The sequence below is a fragment of the Bufo gargarizans genome, chromosome 8, assembly GCF_014858855.1.
Source record: "Bufo gargarizans isolate SCDJY-AF-19 chromosome 8, ASM1485885v1, whole genome shotgun sequence".
Taxonomy (NCBI): Eukaryota; Metazoa; Chordata; class Amphibia; order Anura; family Bufonidae; genus Bufo; species Bufo gargarizans.
The window spans coordinates 26813939-26830723 of NC_058087.1; positions in this window are offsets into that span (position 1 = coordinate 26813939).

Below are 16785 nucleotides of genomic sequence, written 5' to 3' on the forward strand. Positions count from 1 at the left end.
CTTTATATTATAATTCAGCGCTGACGACGTCCGCACCTTTATATTATAATCCAGCGCTGCCGCTGTCCGCATCTTTATATTATAATCTAGCGCTGCCGACGTCCGCACTTTTATATTATAATCCAGCTGTGCCGAGGTCTACACCTTTATATTATAATCCAGCGCTGCCGACGTCTACACCTTTATATTATAATCCAGCGCTGCCGACGTCCGCACCTTTATATTATAATCCAGCGCTGCCGACGTCCGCACCTTTATATTATAATCCAGCGCTGCCGACGTCCGCACCTTTATATTATAATCCAGCGCTGCCGACGTCCGCACCTTTATATTATAATCCAGCGCTGCCGACGTCCGCACCTTTATATTATAATCCAGCGCTGCCGACGTCCGCACCTTTATATTATAATCCAGCGCTGCCGACGTCCGCACCTTTATATTATAATCCAGCGCTGCCGACGTCCGCACCTTTATATTATAATCCAGCGCTGCCGACGTCCGCACCTTTATATTATAATCCAGCGCTGCCGACGTCCGCACCTTTATATTATAATCCAGCGCTGCCGACGTCCGCACCTTTATATTATAATCCAGCGCTGCCGACGTCCGCACCTTTATATTATAATCCAGCGCTGCCGACGTCCGCACCTTTATATTATAATCCAGCGCTGCCGACGTCCGCACCTTTATATTATAATCCAGCGCTGCCGACGTCCGCACCTTTATATTATAATCCAGCGCTGCCGACGTCCGCACCTTTATATTATAATCCAGCGCTGCCGACGTCCGCACCTTTATATTATAATCCAGCGCTGCCGACGTCCGCACCTTTATATTATAATCCAGCGCTGCCGACGTCCGCACCTTTATATTATAATCCAGCGCTGATGACGTCCGCACCTTTATATTATAATCCAGCGCTGCCGACGTCCGCACCTTTATATTATAATCCAGTGCTGCCGACGTCCGCACCTTTATATTATTATCCAGTGCTGCCGACGTCCGCACCTTTATATTATAATCCAGCGCTGCCGACGTCCGCACCTTTATATTATAATCCAGTGCTGCCGACGTCCGCACCTTTATATTATTATCCAGTGCTGCCGACGTCCGCACCTTTATATTATAATCCAGCGCTGCCGACGTCCGCACCTTTATATTATAATCCAGCGCTGCCGACGTCCGCACCTTTATATTATAATCCAGCGCTGCCGACGTCCGCACCTTTATATTATAATCCAGCGCTGCCGACGTCCGCACCTTTATATTATAATCCAGCGCTGCCGACGTCCGCACCTTTATATTATAATCCAGCGCTGCCGACGTCCGCACCTTTATATTATAATCCAGCGCTGCTGACGTCCGCACCTTTATATTATAATCCAGCGCTGCCGACGTCCGCACCTTTATATTATAATCCAGCGCTGCCGACGTCCGCACCTTTATATTATAATCCAGCGCTGATGACGTCCGCACCTTTATATTATAATCCAGTGCTGCCGACGTCCGCACCTTTATATTATAATCCAGCGCTGCCGACGTCCGCACCTTTATATTATAATCCAGTGCTGCCGACGTCCGCACCTTTATATTATAATCCAGTGCTGCTGCCGTCCGCATCTTTATATTATTATCCAGTGCTGCTGCCGTCCGCACATTTATATTATAATCCAGCGCTGCCGTCGTCCACGCCGCTGGTTGTTTCTATTATGATGATTTTATTTTTTTATTTTTTACACACTTTGTCTCTTTTTTTATTCTATAGAATACATTTTGTTTCAGAGAGGAAAAAAAAAATCTAATAAAATGCGTGAAGTCTTTCCATCGGAGATAGCGCATACCTGCTGAGTTATAGGGTTGCCATGGCAACCAATTTTATTTCTGGCTCACTTTAGACGGGGCCCAGGCAGCAGGAGGTCCCCTGGGTCCAACTGACCGTCTAAAGAATAAGAGTTTAGCATCACAGATGCTTTCAGAGCTGTCCCTGGAAAATCCTGGCTAAGTCATTTCTACAAGGGGCTGGAGTAGAAAACTTTCAAGCGAAAAAAAACCCAAAAGTTTCTGCAAGCTGTGAGACATTTATTCACAACCCTTAAAGCGGGTGTCCACACACAGGAAAAATAAACATGTTGCCTTAAAGAGCACCTGTCAGCAGGATCAACTCTGATACACCAGATAGGGTTGTTTCTGCAGATTAAAATTACACCTGTGAAAATTGGTTGCGCTGTTCCAGAGAAAAACACTTTTATTCTATCAGCTTGCTGTCAGTAAATAGAAACATTTTTATTTTGCATGCGGAGAATGAAAACCTGTAAAGACCTAGTACCCCTCACGATGGAGGGTTTGTTACAAATGTATCCAGTCTAGACAGTACTCTGGGAGATTACCAGCTTGATACATTTTGCCTGCACTGATACACTGTAGCAAAACTTTTTGGGAAATGTTAATTGGAGAGGGCTGTCTAGACTGAGAACAAATGTATTCAGCTCTTAATAGCAGGTCTGTATGGGAACATAGTCTTTGGAAATAAACAAGAATGTTTCAATTCCCTGAATGCAAGCAGAGATCTTGAAAATGGTTAAGAATCTAAGAATGTCAGATTGAAATACTACTAGGGTTTATTAAGGGGTGGGAATTCTATTAGCAGCCTTATTTTACTGTATATCTCTGTAAGCAGTGGCAGAAGACTGCTACGGGGCCTATGATGAAAATGGGCCCTTACTGATCTGCTTCATGTTGCACATAGTATTGTCCTGCAGCCGCCACTAGGGGGAGCTCACTGCCTACCGATCTGTACAGCTCTCATTGAGGGCAATACCAATCATGTAAATCCGTATGCAGTGAGCTCCCCCTAGTGGTAGCTTCTGAATATCATTATTTTAATCTATTTATAAAGGAAAGCTGGGGATTTGGTGCTTTGAATAAGGAAAACACCTCTCTGACCCCTATACAGATAATATGGATTAAAATGGAATTCGACCCACATTTATCTATATATTTGCATTTTTTTCGGGTGCAATTTACTCCAAAATTGTGTCCTACCTGCTGTGGGACATATTTATTAAACATTTACGCCAGAAATGTAGTGAGTGGAGGGATTTAGACACATTTATGAATGGCGATTTGTGAAAATGTTGCAGAATTTTTAACAGTTTCAGTCCAGTAAGTGGATGGCTTCAAAATCAAAGGCGCATCTCAAGACATATTTAAAGATCAAACAAATTTATTGGCATCCTGCGACATTCTGACATACAAATAACATAGTCAGAAAACCTGACCAGTCATGGGTCCCATCGCACACGATAAATCCCCCATATACAGTGAATAAAAATAAGAGTGGGGGGTGCGCGCCAATCTGAATTTTGCTCTTGGGCCCAATGGTTTCTCTGTCGTTCACATCTCTGCTCCTGACTCTATAGGAATCCGGTTGGTGACAATATCAAGACGTGATCCTGGATGGGCTGTGAAGATTCCCCGGCTGCTGCAGCTCCGTCCGTCCAGTGACTACAAGATGCTCTGACAATAGCGGTGGGGACGACTGGGATATCAATGGAAGGAGGAAAACGACCTGTGATCCCGACCATTACTAACATATCTATCTATCTCATATCTATCTATCTATCTATCTATCTATCTCATATCTATCTATCTATCTATCTATCTATCATCTATCCATCTATCTATCTATCCATCTATCTATCTATCTATCTATCTATCTATCTATATATTATCTATCTATCTCATATCTATCTATCTATCTATCTATCTATCATCTATCCATCTATCTATCTATCTATCTATCTATCTATCTATCTATCTATCTATATATTATCTATCTATCTCATATCTATCTATCTATCTATCTATCATCTATCTATCTATCTATCTATCTATCTATCTCATATCTATCTATCTATCTATCTATCTATCTCATATCTATCTATCTATCTATCTATCTATCTATCTATCTATCTATCTCATATCTATCTATCTATCTATCTCATATCTATCTATCTCATATCTATCTATCTCATATCTATCTATCTATCTCATATCTATCTATCTATCTATCTATCTATCTATCTCTATCTATCTATCTATCTATCTATCTATCTATCTATCTATCTCATATCTATCTCTCTATCTATCTATCTCATATCTATCTCTCTATCTATCTATCTCATATCTATATATTATCTATCTATCTATCTATCTATCTATCTATCTCCTATCTATCTATCTAATATCTATCCCATATCTATCTATCTATCAGTCCATCCATGGCTGCCTCCACTCTGCTCAGACTGGCTGCCGGCTCTTCTGCTCCCGACCGGATGTGTCCCCAAATATTTCCGTTCCGCTGCATATACTGTATGGGGAGACTCCGGGACACATCCAATCAGGACCTGAGCAGAAGAGCCTGCGTTCAGTGACGGGTGAAATACCGAGGAAACGATCTTTCATCCACAGTTAAGAAGACTCTTGGTCTAGGATTTTTTTAAAATGCGCGGAGGACCCCTTTCGATATAACACTTCTGCCTTGAGATGTGTCTCCACCTTCTACGACGCCCCTTTGTGAAATTCTCTTAGATCCTATAAATGCGTCGGTCGTGTCGCAGCACGTAGCGCTCCCGCGCGGTCAGACGGTCGGACGGTGAGCGGCAGATAAATCCTGCAGCCCGTTGTCTTGGTGGTAACACAATATTAGAGCCGGAGCTGAATGTCTTGGGGATTACGTGCCGGCTTAAGTCCTAACCCAGTTGTTGCTGTAGATTTAGGCCACAATGCCGACAGCTTAAAAACCTCACATTTCCCTCTGACCGATGTATTGTGTTTTTCTCTTCGTCTTCTGCAGAACATGAAGGATTTCATTTTTATTACTAACTATATTCATTCTAATAATCCCTCCCCCTAGGCTGGGACCAGTGATGTCACTGCACCAGGTGTGATGATGTCACTTGTGGGGCACTCATCTCTAAAAGAGTCAGTAATTAGGCCTGCTGAGAACTTCATGTGTCCACCTCCAATGTAGGAGGTGGACACTCTACATAGAAGTGAAGGCCAGAGACGTCCTACTCATTCAGATCCTTCATGGACAGAAGATTTGGCAGATTTTGGGAGGGGCGGGGGGTTGATGAGGGCGGGGGGGTTTTCCTGTTGACCCCATGCTTTGGTTTCTTTGTAGCCTGAAATATCTGGACCAACTAACAATTCCATATTGAAGTGGTCTTTGGAGCTACTTACCTGCAGGATTTGCAGACCTCTGTCTTTTTGTGGACTACCTTAAATTTTCTTCCACATATTATGGGTTATGTAAGAGGGGCAAATTCAACCAGGGTCTCCAAGGGCAGACTGGGAACTTAAAGTGGCCCTGGAAAAAAACGTAAAAGTGGTCCCATGCTGTAGGCGGGTAAAAATTTGCAGAAGGCGGGGCAACACAAGTAGACAGGCGCCAGCTATACCTTAGTGTGGCACAAAATACCACCCCAGCGGAACCGAATACAACAGTGGTGCGTAAAATACTACCCCTGCAGAACCTATGCTGGCTGGTGCCCTTGAGGCGTGCTCAAGCAGGCCCCTAAACATTGTCTCACCGGGTCTATGGCCAATCTGCCCCTAAGGTTCTCCACCAACCAAACTCATAACCTGCAGTCTTAGCCATGTTATTTCAGCAGTGTATGGCACTACTATTTAGGCGCTGTATGTTCCTATGAATTCAGCACTGTTGCGGTAATTTAAGGCTGCTTATGTCATTTGGATAGTATGCACATCTAGAATGAATGCATCACATGGCGGTAATATCTGTACACTGTATGTTATTACTTCCTGAGCAGCTCAGGATACTGTTATTTAGGCCTGTTGTGGTATTATTTGGGTAATTTATAACACTGTAATTTACACTCTGTATGTGGTTAGTACTTGGGCACTGTACGGTAGTATTGTTTGGGCACTGTTATTTTAGCAGTGTGGCAGTATTATTAAATTAATCTATATCACTGTTATTTGGATGCTGAATGTAGTAAACAGGCACTGTATGGTAGTATTATTTGGGCATCGTTACCTTCAGTGCACATCAGGGCACTAGCAGTGTGGCAGTATTACTTATAAAACTTTTATTTGCACGCTCCATGTAGTTAGTACTTTGTCACAGTATGGTAGCATTATTTGGACACTGTATGTCGTTAGCTTCAGGGCACATCATGGCATTGTTATTTTAGCAATGTGGCGGTATTATTTAAGTAATCCATGTCACTTTTATTTGTATACTCTATGTACTTAGTACTTTGTCACTGTACCTTGCTACACACAGGGAGCATCATGGCGCTGTTATTTTAGCAATGTGGCAGTATTACTTGAGTAATCTATAAAACTTTTATTTGTACGCTCTATGTAGTTAGTACTTTGTCACAGTACGGTAGCATTATTTGGACACTGTATGTCGTTAGCTTCAGGGCACATCATGGCATTGTTATTTTAGCAGTGTGGCAGTATTACTTAAGTAATCTATAAAACTTTTATTTGTACGCTCTATGTAGTTAGTACTTTGTCACAGTACGGTAGCATTATTTGGACACTATGTAGTTAGGAATTTGGGTAGGGTAGAGTATTATTATCTATGCACTGTACATTGTTACCCTCAGGGCACATCATGGCACTATAATTTTAGCAGTGTGGCAGTATTATTTAAGTAATCTATGACACTTTTATTTGTACGCTCTATGTAGTTAGTATTTTGTCACAGTACGGTAGCATTATTTGGACACTGTATGTCGTTAGCTTCAGGGCACATCATGGCATTTTTATTTAAGCAATGTGGCGGTATTATTTAAGTAATCCATGTCACTTTTATTTGTATACTCTATGTACTTAGTACTTTGTCACTGTACCTTGCTACACTCAGGGAGCATCATGGCGCTGTTATTTTAGCAATGTGGCAGTCTTTTTTGAGTGTTTTGTAGTTAGGATTTTGGAACTCTGGGATAGTATTATTCAAGCACTTTATATTATTACTGCATTAATACTTGTAATCTTGTATTTATCCAGTTCCCGTCTTTCACCTGTAGTTTGCCTAGTCTTCGGGATGGAGGATGGCACCCTATGTTTACCCAAGCACCCCCATGTCTTGCGTCTGTCATTGCTAAGGTGCCGACCTCAGAAGGTAAATGTCACCGTTGCTATCGAGCGGCACGGACAGTATATACCGTATCCAGAGAGGTGCCTGATATCACACAGCCGGTAACGACGGACATATTTGGAGATGCCAATAACCAGCTATGCTAAGTGAGAGCAAATATTGGCATTGGCAGGAGATTCACAGAACAGTAAATATCAAGGGGTCATATCCGTCTGTGCTTATTTGCACTTTCTTCATATTACATAGTTTCTCAACATGCTCCAATTATGGAATTTCTGTGCGATTGGTCTTTATTAAAGGTATAAACAAGGAAACCGTCATTGATTGAGCTATCAGGGGGCAGAGGAATCCTTCACAACCAGGCCCCAAATGATATGCAGCTCTCGTCCCAAAAAAAAGTAATGATCACCGTGAACGTTGTCATTAGATCAGAATGATAATCTCTTCGTGTAAATGGCCTTTATATAGATATTCCATAGTCAGACGTGAGCGGTATTATTGTAAAGTGGAAGGAACCACAGTAACTAAGCCACGAAGTGGAGACCACGTAAAGTTACAGAGCGGGGTCTCGATTGCTGAGACGCATAAAAGTCACTAGCGCTTTGTTGACTCCACCAGGGGAGGACTGGGCCTGAAAAATAAACCTACAAGTAACCCCATGTTGTAGGCGGGTCTAAACTGACAGAAGACAGGGCAACACAAGTAGGCAGGGACAACAGAAGTAGTCGGGGCCAGCAATACCTAGTGTAGCACAAATACTGCCCCAGCAGAACCAGTTCAGTTCAGGAGGGCACCTGCAGCCACCGGCCAGGTGCATAAATATCTGATGGCCCTAGCATTAATTACTACTGAAAGCACTGGCGGCCATTAGAAGGGCTCTGGCGGCCCAACAGGAAATTTCCCTGCAGGGTCTATGGCCAGTCTGCCCCTGGACATAACTGCAGAGCCCACACCGCTTCTGCCATTAACATCAGTACAAAAACTGTGCTGTGCCAGAAGCTTCATGGCCATGGCTGAGCAAGCAAACCTTACATCATCAAGCACAATGCTAGCCGTCAGATGGAGCGGTGTAAAGCATGCCACCACTGAGCTCCAGAGCAGTGGAAACGTATTCTGTGGAGTGACCAATCAGGCATCACTATCTGGCGCAGTGGTGCCTTACGTTAACTATACTAATAATGCGAACTCTGCATTATTAGTGCATTTCGGGGAGACTTGGAAAGGTAAAGGACATTGTCACTGATGTTCCTGTGACAGGAGATCGTGAGACGGGCAACATGTAGTCTAACATGTTTTCCGTTTGGATCAAATGACGTCTGTGTTGTTTCTGGTGCTTGCCTCACCTTCCTTCCGCAGGTGTGGCTATTATGGTCATTTAGCCTTCTCTATTTATTGTTGTTTCTCCTACAATGCTGTGCCGTTTATAGATTCTATTGGAGTTGTGGATAGCTGGTGTGTGGATCTCGACTGAGTTCCTGGTGCTGCCATAGCCACTTGAAGTTAAGTGTTTTCTTTCCCTTTTGTATTTTGTTTGGGTTATTTTGTGTGTTGCATTTCCCTGTCATTTGTATTAAGGCCTGAGGGAGACTCCTGTTTGTCCTTCCTTTTGGAGGAACATGTTGTCTCAGTCCTGACATTAGTACCAGGGTCCTATAGGGTGAGTTAGGACACTAGGTATTCGGTGTATGAACTCACCTACCTTTGGGGTCTGTTCATACTGGTAGTTAGTCAGGACTTTGATTAGGGTTTTACTAGGAGGTGTCCATCTCCTTTCCCTAGTGTCCAGGCCTTATTCCCTCCTATGTTCAGTGTGGTGTTTCCCTCCCCCATCCAAACATGACAGACATTTGATGATGTCATCACAGGTCCAGAACTGCATAAGAGTAAAGGAACTGCTCTAACAGTAGTGTTGGTCCTAAATTCAGAGGGTGCAGCTGCTGGACTTGTGATGACATCATCAAAGGCCCTTCACCCCCTGAATATAGAAGAACTGCAGGGTTGAGCCTAGAATGGAATGGGTAAAAGGAGGTCTTAACCCCTGATACTAACCCTAACACTAATACTAGCCCAAATACTAATCCTTGACCCTAATACTAACCCTCACTAATAGCAACTATTACCCTAACCCTAACTACAACCTCCAATACCTCATCAAGGCGAGGTGAGGCAATGATCTTGGGCGACGCCACCTAACGACAAGTTGGGGGCAGCGGCAGGACCTTGGGCAATGAGCGCTTCTATTGTGGAAACGATCATCTGTCTATATTCAACTGTATTGCTGTCCTCAGGACAGTGATAGAGTTGAATTCTGCGGTGGGGCACTGGAGCGACATCTTCCTGCCCTAGAGTTCCCTCTGATAGGCTTCAGGCCTAGTGCCTGTAGTCTATCAGAGGCCGGCAAAGGCTGCACGATGACGTCATTATCATCGTGCTGCCTGAGCCAGGCAGCATACAGCTCATGGCACAGACCAGAAGAGGCCTGCACCACATCCTGACAGCCCCATGGAGGTAAGTATTTGTGTTTATTATTTTTATTTGGCAGCATGCTGTTGGGGCACTATGGGGGGCATTATTATAACTTGAGGGAGCACTATGGCAACATTGGCTCTATTTGTGCCACTAAAAGGGCATTCTTTTTGTACAGGCACACATTATAAGGGGGTATTTTTGTAAGTGCAGTGAGATCCCCGGGCGCCGCTCTATATGGCAGCATACTCAGTTCACATAGTTTATACAAGTGAAAGGTCGTCTTTAAATACCTATTTTGTCCTCTTTGCCTCCATAAAACTGAACTGTGGCTGGATCTGTGTGTGTGTTCAGCTCCTGTCTCTGGTGAATAATGATTCTAGCAGCTCCTGCTAGGGGAATTCCCAGACAGGCTGTGTGTGAGACTGGCTGTGATTTGTAAAAACTCTTGCTGTGTGAGAAGCTGGCTGTGATTGGTCTAGACTTCTGCCCAGCAACAACAGATTAACACTATGCTTTCTGTTGATTTTGCTGTGTCACTGAGCTTACCTTACATTGCAAAATGAATCTTAAAGGCATATTATCTTTTTCTGCTTCTGTGAACACAAAATATAACAGTTATATGACATCCAAAACATGATGTCACAGTAAATAACTCTTCTTTTGTCTTTAACACATAAACATAGGAACTGTATTAAAGGGAGTCTGTCAGCAGATTTACCCCTTTTTAACAGTTGCCATTATGCTGTAGCCGCAAAACAGACGATTAACACGGTACCTTTATACGCTTTGGTGGACTTTTAAATCTGCCAAAAACGAACTTAGATGAGGGCTCGCAAGTGCCCAGGGCGGAGTCCACCGGGTTGGAGCCCAGGCAGCTCTGCCTCTTCGGCTCTTATCCCCGCCCAGCCTCCTCCTCTGCTCGCCTATCTGTTGTCTCTCCCCCTCAGCGAGATCCCGCGCCGAGGCGATGACTTCCTTGGTCGGGGCATGCGCATAAGCTACTGCGATGCCGTGTCAGCAATGGGCATTGCAGTGCGCATGCCCCGGCCAAGGAAGTTATCGCATCGGCGCGGGATCTCGCTGAGGGGGAGAGACAACAGATAGGCGAGCAGAGGAGGAGGCTGGGCGGGGATAAGAGCCGAAGAGGCAGAGCTGCCTGGGCTCCAACCCGGTGGACTCCGCCCTGGGCACTTGCGAGCCCTCATCAAAGTTCGTTTTTGGCAGATTTAAAAGTCCACCAAAGCGTATAAAGGTACCGTGTTAATCGTCTGTTTTGCGGCTACAGCATAATGGCAACTGTTAAAAAGGGGTAAATCTGCTGACAGACTCCCTTTAAGGCTATTGGCAGGTCTAGCTGTATACACATATAAGCTATACTAGCAACCTAGGACAGGTCTTAGCTGGCCAGCTACACTCCCACCAAAATTACCTATAATTCTATGTTCTTAGTGGTAGGATTTGAACATGAATTAGAGGAATTTTCCATCAGGTTCTCAACTCCCAAGTGTCTTTTAGCACTCTCAAGTAGAACAACTAACTTCTGTATAGGACCAGGGGCGTACATAGAAATCACTGGGCCCCATAGCAAGAATCTGAATTGGGCCCCCTAACCCCGCCCACTACCCACCCCTGGTCCATCCCACCTCCTGTCCTGGCTCCTCCCCTGCCACCCCCCCCATTTGCCAATTAAGAAATGTATACATACATTCGTACGTATTCGTACTGACCCAGAGAATGAAGGGCACAGGTCATTTTTGCGGCAAAGGGAATGCCGCAGGAACAAAACCCTGTGGTAGCTGAATCTATGGGACTACTGTGGATATCCATAAAAGTTTTATCTGCAGTCCTATGTAACATTGCAAATAACACAGTGATAACTCTCTGAGTACAGATAATGTAGTAGAGGTCACCTGTAGTCCTATGTAACACCACAAATAACACAGCGATAGCTCTCTGAATACAGATAACACAGTGATGGCTCTCTGATTACCGAAAATGTAGTAGTGTTACCTGCAGTCCTATGTAAAACCACAGATAACACTAGTGATGATAATGTGGTAGTGTTACCTGCAGTCCTCTGTAAAACCACAGATAACACTAGAGTAGATCATGTGGTAGTTTTACCTGTGTCCTTAGTGTGCCTCCCAGTGTCTCTTCCACGGAATCCACGCTAGCGGCGCTGCCTCCTCTTCCATCTTCTTGCTCCGCACAGAACGTCCTGATGCAGCTGCGTCAAGACATAGGAACATTGTGGGCATGGTGATAGTGATACAAACACAGACACACACACATACATACCTGTCTGCTTTGGTAAAGCCGGGTATATATGGGCTATGTCAGGTTTTAGCAGAGTGGGCACAGGACAGTGGACACAGGGCGCGATATGTATGCGAGCATAGCTGAACGAGTGCAGGGCCGGAGCCCGCATACACATCGCTCCTCCTGCCTGTGTCCACTGTGCTAAAGCCAGACGTAGGCCATCCCCCACATCTTAACCCCTTTGCTACCAGTGCCATTTTGTCATCACTTCTCTTACCCCAAACCCCTTTAACGCTTTGCTGCTGATGCTGAGTGTGCACATAGTCACCAATCATATCCCCCCCCCCCCCAAAGGTAACTGATGTGTTGGGGGATGGGTGGCTTGAGGGAATGTGATTGGTGGCTGTGTGCACACTTAGCATCAGCAGCAAGGGGTTTCCTGAGTCCTCTATGAGCCCCTCCAACCCCTAATGCCCCCCAAAATTCTCAGGACAGTGTGCTTTCCTCCTATTTCTCTACCCCTGGGCATTTTGGGGGGCATTAGGGGTTGGGGGGCTCATAGAGGACAGTGTGCTTTACTCCTATTACTCCACCCCCCTGGGCATTTTGGGGGGGGGGGCATTAGGGGTTGGGGGGACTCATGGGGGGGAGGCTCATAGAGGACAGTGTAGGAGGAAAGCACACTGTCCTCTATGAGCCTCCCCTCCCTCCCTAGGAGTTCTCTTGCTGGCAATGCTGCATTATCCCTTCCCATACACAACACAACCACTCAATCAACAGACCACCGTCTGTGTCTGTTCAGGAGCGGGCAGTCCTTCAGTCTGGCCTTCACTCACTAGTGTCACTGCACTTGCTGTCGCCGGGAAACGGCAGGGCAGTGGCAGATTACTTTTTCAGCATGGCTTTGCAGGGGGCCGTGTGTGTCACCTACTTGCCTCGCTCACGCGCTCTGAGTCTGTATGTATGAGCAGCGCCCGCTCCTGCTGCCTGCAATACACTGGCCAATCAGCAGCTGCCTCCTTGTGCTGATTGGCCAGTGTGAATCAAAACACGCCCACAGCCCGGCCGGGTGAATTAAGAGGCAGGTCAGACAAGACTCCAGATGCTGGGGAAGGGGGGGTCTGGGTGGGGGGTGCCGCCGATCAAACGCAAGTGCCGAGGGCCCGCTGCGCCTGCACCACAAGTCTGTGTACTGTCTAAAATAAACTAAGGGGGCGGGGCCTTCTGTGTGCTCCGGGCCCCCCTGTGCTGCGGGCCCCATAGCAGCGGCGTGGTCTGCCTATATTGGCGGTACGCCACTGTATAGGACGTTTCAACCTGAGTGGAGTAGTGAGACGTTTTCCTTTTTTGTCAAGTTTTGAGTTTCCTATTTGTAGCAACACTCTTCTTACTAGTTTGTCTTCATCCTTTTGAACTCCTAGAACTTTGGCCAATTTCCATTGACTTCTAAGTAAATCTTCTTCTTTTACTAACACTATGTCACCAACTTGGACATTTCTATTAGGTATTTTCCATTTACTTCTTAGCATAAGATTGGCTAAGTACTCTTTCCTCCATCTATTCCAAACCTCATCTGATAGATATTGAACTCTTTGCCATCTCCTTTTAGCATATTAATCCTCTTTGGTGAACTTGCCAGGTAGTGGCTGTATGTGCACCATGTTCCAAATTATTATACAAATTCAATTTAAGTGTCACAAAGATTCAATATTTTGTTTTTCAGTTTAACTCATGGATGGCATTGTGTCTCAGGGCTCTTTTGATCACTGAAAACTATCTCAGACACCTGTGATAATTAGATTGGCAGGTGAGCACCCAATTTAAGGAAAAACTACTAAAGGAGGGTGTTCCACATTATTAAGTAGAGCACCATTTTTAAGAAATATGGGGAAGAAAAAGGATCTCTCTGCTGCCGAAAAGAGAGAAATAGTTCAATGCCTTGGACGAGGTATGAAAACATTAGATATTTCACGAAAACTTAAGCGTCGCACTATTAAGAGATTTGTGGCTGATTCAGAGCACAGATGGGTTTGTGCAGATAATGGCACATTGAGGAAGATTTCTGTCAGATCCATGCATCAGATCAAGAGAGCAGCTGCTAAAATACCATTACATAGCAGCAAACAGATATTTGAAGCTGCTGGAGCCTCTGGAGTCCCACGGACTGTACGGACATCAAGGTGTAGAGTCCTCCAGAGTCTTGCAACTTTGCATAAACCTTCTATTCGGCCAGCACTAACCAATGCTCAGAAGCAGAAACGGCTGCATTGGGCAGAAAAATACATGAAGACAAATTTTCAAACAGTCCTGTTCACTGATGAGTGCTGTGCAACCCTGGATGGTCCAGATGGATGGAGTAGTGGATGGTTGGTGAACGGCCACCCTGTTTCAACAAGGCTGTGATGTCAGCAAGGCGGTGGTGGAGTCATATTTTGGGCCGGAATCATGGGAGGAGAGCTAGTCGGCCCCTTTAGGGTCCCCGAAGGTGTAAAGATGACCTCTGCAAAGTATGTGGAGTTTCTGACTGACCACTTTTTTCCCTGGTACAGAAGGAAGAACTATGCTTTCTGTAATAAAATCATCTTCATGCATGACAATGCACCTGTCACGGCGGACGAGCACTCAGACACACAAATAAACCAATGACCAGGCTCTAGGCGAGAAGCAGGGGAAGGGTCACCTCCTAGCTAATCCCTGACTTCTCTCCCTGCACTGCTCAGCCCACATTCAGACCTTGGTGGTAGGAATGATGTGTCCCTGTGCCTGGGCTAAAACACCCTAGATTCCCTGAGATGGTGAAAAGGGGAAATAGGAGCAGCCTGCTCGCACAGAACCTGGATGGGAGAGATGACACAAACACAACCTAGACAGCAAACAACAAAAACTGAAACCACACTTATCTTTTCTGAGCTGGAACAAACAACCTTCCTTCCTTGCTTCCAAGGCCAGACTGATTTCTATAACCCGCCCAGAGCACTGGGATGGAGTGCTATTTAAACTAATGACTCCACCCAGTGCACCTGATGGGAGGCGGATCCAGCACGACTCCAAAACAAAACACTAAACACGTGCTGCTATTCTGGCCGACCTCCGCACATAGTCAGAGCAGGGCATGACAGCACCATCTCATGCTGCAAAGAATAACTGCATCAATGGCTGCTATGGGGATAAAAGGAGAGAAAGTCATGGTGTGGCCTCCATCCTCCCCTAACCTCAATCCTATTGAGAACCTTTGGAGCATCCTCAAGCAAAAGATCTATGATGGTGGGAGGCAGTTTACATCCAAACAGCAGCTCTGCGAGGCTATTCTGACATCTTGCAAACAAATTCAAGTAAAAACTGTCCAAAAACTCACACGTTCAATGGATGCAAAACTTCTGAAGCTGCTATCAAATAAGGGGTCCTATGTTAAAATGTAACGTGACCGGTTAAAATGTTTAAAAAGTTGAAATGTTGTTAAAAGTTTGATTGAAATAGCTTTTGATTTCAGTAAATATGCTGCAAACACAACAAATGACAATTTTCTGTTCTTTACAACCTATAAAGTGTTTTGAAACTTACTGTGCGTAATAATTTGGAACAGTGCATTGTAAGTTTTTTATGTTTAAAAAAAATACTGTTATCATTAGGAGGTTTGTTCAATAAAATTTGAATTATACTCTTAATAATATATAACAAGAATTATGCTGACTTATTTACATCAATTATTTAGGTAAATGAGAAAAATATCATTTGCATAATAATTTGGAACAGGGTGTGATCAGACTTAGGCCTCATTCAGACGGCTGTATGCTGTCCGCAAAAATGCGGATCCGTTTTTTTGCGGAAAGTTCAGCATGTCCGTAAAAAAAATGGATAGCATTCAGTATGTTTGCGAACCCATAGACTTCAATGGGGCTATGTTCTGATTTTCACGGACAAGTATAGGACATGTTTCATTTGTTTTGCGGAACCGTGGAATAGAAAAGGGCCCTATAGAAGTGAATGGGTCAGCATCTAATCCGCAAAAAAATAGATCCGCATTTTTGCGTATAGCACGGCCTTCTGAATGAGCCCTTAAGGTGAAGTAGATGATTAGGAGTTAAAGGGTACAAACTTGTTGGATCGTTGATGTTATCAACTGTAAGTAGACGACTGTTAACAATAGACATTACTTCATAGAATAGAGTCCTAAGTGAAGCATCATCCATTCTTCCGGCGTTCTTTTTCAACACTGAACTTAACACATTTCTTACAGTTCTGATTTGTCTTTCCCAAACTCCTCCTGTATGGCTTACATGTGGAGCATTCATATAAAAATCACACTGTTTCTCTAACAAATACTCTTTTTCTTTATCAATCTCTTTTAGAGCTTTCTTCAATTCATTCTTTGCTCCGACAAAATTAGATCCTTGATCCAGATCTAAGCTCTCTGACGGTACCTCTAATGGCTATGAAACATCTCAAGGCGTTGATGAATGCATCAGTTGACATATCTTCAAACATTTCCAGGTGAATCGCTCTGGAGCTCAGACATGTAAATATTAGTCCATATCTCTTGTACACCTTGCGGTTCTGTTTGGTGATGAATGGGCCAAAACAATCCATTCCGCTATAAAGAAATGGTGGTGATGGGTTTACACGATCTGCCAGTAAATCTGCAATTCTTTGTTCTTCTGTAGGTCTACATGCCTTTCTGCATACTACACATTTACTTATATACTTTGCTATAACTTTGCTTCCTTTCACTATCCAGTAACCACTTTCTCTCAAACAGCTTTGGGTAAAGCTTCTTCCTTGATGCAAGGATATGTTGTGGTAGTGATTAATAATCAATCTTGTGAAGGTAGAGTTTTTGGGTAGAATTGCTGGATGCTTCACTCTGCCAAGTAACAATACATTTTTCAGTCTCCCTCTCACCTTCAGTATACCATCCTGCAGAG